The following is a 5,663-nucleotide window of genomic DNA, read 5'->3' as shown; positions in this document are numbered from 1 at the left end:
TCATAATTGGCATCAGTAGAAAAGGTCTTAGCGGCCAGCCGCCGCGCGAAAAGACCGTTGAGAAACCAGCGGTCATTTTCAACGGTAGCCGAATGGTCCCTTGCAACGGTCTTTCAACGGCGTCCGAACGGTGTATTTTCGTAAGGGAAATGTCACTCTAATAATTATTGAAGGAAAAAACATTTTTTTCTATGATGAAACGGCCGATTAGGAGACTTGTTTAACTAAATTATTATAAACAATCTATATTGTTTATGTTTGATAAAGCTTAAAGTATACAAATGGCTTTAAAGATAATTGTGAATCACTTTTGTTCAGAAAAATCAATTCAGCTATGAGAAAAACTCGTTTATAAAGAATTTGTTTATAGAAATTGTTTATAATAATTAAGTTAAGTATTATTAAAATAAATTATGTTCTATAAATGCATGTGCAATAATTCCGGCTGATAGTGAGTTTCTATCTGTATTTTTTCTTGAGATAAAAATTCACAAAGCTCAAATGGTCAATTTTGTCACTATATTTGTTTATATATTGTTGCTCTGCGAAAAAAATTAAAAAAAAGCAAACCACGATTCTCTTAAAAGTTAATTGCCAAGCATTTCTAAACAAAAAACTTTTAAAACGGTTAAGAAATACGACCTGTGGGCGATTAGGAACAGTAAATTCCTATTCCCGACGACTGTGCGTCGCGACAGCTCCATCTGCATGAAACCTCTGGTATCAACCTCATCCGACATGTCGGTAAACCATTCACCCGGCATCGATGGTAAACCGTTTACCCTACGTCAGTAAGTGATTTTCCGCATCCTGTAACAACTTTGGAATTCCTGACAATTTAGCTGACTTGATGGTGGCGCCATCTGTTGTCGATATCAACTTATCGACTGGTGACATCTTATCACGGATATGAACCATTATCATCTGTCGGTAAATGACCGGTCAATGTTTACCGACGTTTAGCTCGGAACCGAACCCTGCCCCCGAACTGTTATGGGTATACTGCTAATGGTGGTTTTGAAAGTGGCCTGTTATGCTAATTTTCCTGTTAAAATCTTCATTTTTATTGAAATTGGTGATTATTTCTGAAATGGAAGCTTCTAATGTGTCCCCTAAGGGTTTACATTTTTCTTACACCTTCTCTATTCCTTTACACACCCTCCACACACTTACTTGGTGGTGGAAGGGGGACCTACAGTTTAAGGTGGGTTCCGAACCACCAAGAGCAACAACCCTAAGTACTTTGAGAAAACCTTTTTCTCTAGAGGTCGGTCCCACGACTCTCCGGAGATGAACAACTCCCTTGCTAGGCTAGTGTTCACCGCATGGGCCACCGAGACTCTTCCAGAGGGCGAGGCGGGAATGGCGGTCGGTAAAAATTGAGATCTCCTGCTTTTTTTTTTGAAATTCACAATAAGTTCTTCTTATATTTACAGAACAAGCTTGATCAAGATTATATTTGAAATTCGAGTTCTTTGACATTTTATGCTTTTTAATTGATTTGCGAAAAAATTTTAACTTTCATTGACTCTTTTACAGAACTCTTTACTGGAAAACCCTTCTTCGGGGATCTCGTAGCTTTTCCTGTTACAGTTCATTTGCCGGAAACAGGGCCTTTTCACATATGATTGCTTTCGAAATTCTATTTAAAATAAGCCCAGGGTGAAGCCAATTAGTCTAGTTTTTAAGTAGATACCCGTGCAGAAATCTCGGCCTGGCCCTGATCGGGGCCAGACCAGTCCAGGTTGGGTCTTGATCGAAATCCTGTTCGGGGCTAGGCCGCGCATGAAGCACACGCCCAGATCGGGGCCAGGTCGGGACACCCGATTGGGAAACCCGATCGGTGCCCCATCGGTGCCCGATCGGTACGCGATGAGTCTCATTATAATCCATTCATGAATTTCACAAATGGAGATTTAATATAAGTAAACTCGAAACTATCGAATAGTCCTCTCCTTTCGAAGGCCACCTTAATATTTTGAATTTTCAATTAAGTTATTTTAAGTTAAAATTAATGTACACTAGGCACGAAAAGAAAAGGTTTCAGAATACAGAATTTAATTATACTTTTGAAAAACGTAAAATTATTGTGGATGGTATCAGTTTCGAGGAAAAGGTTTGTTTTGTATGAAAAAAATGGATGATAACCAGAAATATTTTAAGCAACAATTTTAATTTCTTGAAAAAAATGTTGCCTATAAAACTTTTTAACAAATTAGAAAAGGCTTTTTCGCAAAAAGATTCCCTACAACTTGACATTTTCGAATGCTTCCAAAGAAAATCATCGGGAAATAAGCTATGATTTACGATTTATTAACAATGTAAGTTGAAATTGCATTGTGTATAATAAAAAAGAAAAAAAACTTTGTTTATCATTTTAAACTTCGCGTGAAACCAATTAGATGCCAAATGCGACGCATGCGCAGTTGAGTAACTAGTTCTTGCTGTAATGTTATGAAAATTTGTCCCTAATGTATTTCTGTAATAAATTTATTATTAATACAGAATCAAAGTTTCAATAACATAATCGATTGTATCAAATATTTTACTCTTATAATTTAAAAACATTTCAATTTTGTGTACACTGCAATTCATTTCTTGTCAACAGATTTGATAATTCTAACTCTACATTAAATCGAAAAACCTTGAGTTCTTTAATAGTAATTGAAAACAAAAGAACTTAATCAATTTCATTATATAATAATCTTTGACTAATCTGATGGTAAATATACTAATTTTACCTAAACCAATTTAATTAATTATTAATTTATTTGAGGTTAGGTTTCAATGAGCCCGCAGAGTGTAATATTACTTACTCTCATCTTCCTCGCACAGGTATCAAGGTCTACTGACTGGTGTTTGGTGCCTCCGAACACGTGGCTTATTCACCTTATGCATTTTTAATCATTGCTAGAATATTATAAACGAGTAGTATGTATATAAATTTTACTGCACTACCAGAAAAAATCAAACATCACTAGTTCACTAGATCGGGGCCAGATCGGTATTACGTTTGAAATCGGGCGATTTCTGCACGGGTATTGCAAAATAGTGTAAAGTTCAATGTTTTTTCTTCTTTTGTTAATAACTTCCAACATAATCAATATTTTTCAATGTTCTTGGGCTCGTTTTGAAGGTTTTTTTTCACCGTATCACAACAGCTTACGATTATAAATTGTAAAAAATTTCTTTTCGAATTGCAAGAACTTGAAGTTGTAATAAAAAAGTTGGGTAAATTTTAAAACATCTTATCTGTAGGCAAATCAGAATAAAAGTTAAATAAATATATATTTTGGGGAAATAACATAGAAAATTCATGATCATATGTTTCATATATTTTACAAAAATATTTTTGATACTAAAAATAATATTTCAATTTTTCCAAATTTTTTTTTACATATGCAAGTTCTTGCAATTCAAAAGTAAATTTTTTACGATTTATACTCGTAAGCTGTTGTGATGCGGTGAAAAAAGCTTCAAAATGAGCCCAACAACATTGAAAAATGATGACTATTTGTGAAGTTATTGAAAATTTAAGAAAACATTGAAATTTACACTATTTTTGCAATATCTACTTAAAAAGTACACAAATTGGCTTCACTCTGGGCTTATTTTAAACAGAATTTCGAAATTAATCAACCTTTTAAAGAGAAATTTTTTTAGCTCCGGTATACTTAAAGCTATAAATACAACAAAAAACACGATTTTTCAAAGTGAGTCAAAAATTTTGTAGGGCAGTGTATAAGTTAGTGAAGAATATATATTAGTAGAGGAGAGTACCCAAATATGAGATACCAACTCTGTTTGGCGTGATTGTCAGAGTTCTATGTACTGAATTTAAAAGTAATATAGCTCATTTTAAAGGAAATTTAGTTTGTCCTAAGAAGATCAAATAAAAAATTTTATTAAAATTTTTTTTATGCAGAAAATACAAAAAATGTAAAAAAGTGCTTTTTCCAAACTCGTCAAACTATTCTCATAATATGAGATACCCCAGGAAATAGCTAAGTAAATGCAAAATAAAGTATTATTTTTAATGAAAAACTTCATTCTATGTTTCCGAAGTATAAATTTACTGCTATTTAGATATATTTAGTTCTTGCAGTAGTCACAAAAACTTTTGTAACCAATTTCCCCCGCGCAGTCAGTGTTATAAAAACCACAGGTATCTCATGTTATGAGAACCACACCGTGCATCAATGCACTAACTATGCCTGACCTGTAAAATGAAAAACTTCAACACTATCGATATTTTCCTACATAGTTATTCAATCTCCATCACTCCAGACAAACTTTACTGCTAAATACATACTTAATGAATAATAAATAGGGTTTAAAGAATTCCCTTCCTAGAACACGACCACCATCGATTTCACAAAAAGTTCGCCTATAATCTTTAGAAGCCCAATGCAAAATGGACTATACCACGAAATTACTTTTTCTTAAAGGGCTACAATTTAGTGATAGAACCAACAGAGTGGGTCTCTCAGTTTAGCTGATACCCCGCTTTCTCATATTACGAGAATATCTCATATTCGAGTACTCTCCTCTAACGATTAAAAGTCTTTAAAAAAAAAGCAATCGGTAGCAATGTGGAATTCCAGTGACAGATACGCGGTTCAGAAGCGTTCGAAACCCATTCAACACAAGTGAATGGGTTTTTTTTCCTACGATGTGTGATATCGAAATTGTCTGCACGCCGAACCTGTTGCACAGTGGGAGGAAATTCACTTTTTTCATTTAAACATGTCCAGAGCCTTCAATTTTGTTCAGATTAAAATTGGGTCCTTATTCGGTTCCTTTTTTTAAAGAAAACTCGATAAAACAGAAAAATAAACTTTTAAGTGGTTGAAATTCGGATTCTACATTAAAATTACCAATAGAAGGTCACGGAATAATCTCAATAGTTTTTTTTTTGCAACGGTAAAACGTTTAAAAAAATATAAGACGTATAACGCCTGTTGACTGCTACTTACAGCCGATCCGTTTTAAGTGTAGCAGTCAACTGGCGTTATACGTCTTCTATTTTTTAAAACTTTTTACGCGTTCTTATGTATGTTTACAAATAATTGTAAATTGTTTAAACAAATATGATTTATTTCAACAATTTCTCTCTTCTATAAATCGTAAAAGTAGATTATGTTTTGAGGTAAATTATAGAAAGTTGATTAGCGTCAAGAGTAGTACTTTTTGTTTAACGTAAGTGGAAATTATTCGTGGAATACTTCTGAATAGGTGACTGTATTTTAATTCACAGATAGTTTTTAAAAATTACTTCTTTTTTCTATATTCTTTTATGAAAAAACCGAGCTTTACTTAATTTAATATTAATGCCCACTCAGAATAAAATACATGCGTTAAATTTATGTTTTAATCACAGCGTGGCTTGTTTCTGAGCAGAATTTTTAGTATTTACCTCTTTTTTGTCTTAATTACAATTTTATGATTCAGGCTTTTCTTTCAGTTTAACTAAAATATGACTAACATTCATCTGTAAATGTTTTAGCTGTTTAACATCAATTTCGAAGAATTGGAAATGTCTTCAAATGAAGATGAGTCTACACTGAAAAAACTATTTGGTTGGGACAACTAACAAAGTAGTAGGCCCAACTATTTTAGTTTGTAATATATGCCGCTGCTATTAAAGTGGTTGAGGCTACTAC

This window comes from Belonocnema kinseyi, chromosome 10 (assembly GCF_010883055.1).
Source record: "Belonocnema kinseyi isolate 2016_QV_RU_SX_M_011 chromosome 10, B_treatae_v1, whole genome shotgun sequence".
Classification (NCBI taxonomy): Eukaryota; Metazoa; Arthropoda; class Insecta; order Hymenoptera; family Cynipidae; genus Belonocnema; species Belonocnema kinseyi.
This window is presented reverse-complemented; position numbering follows the sequence as displayed.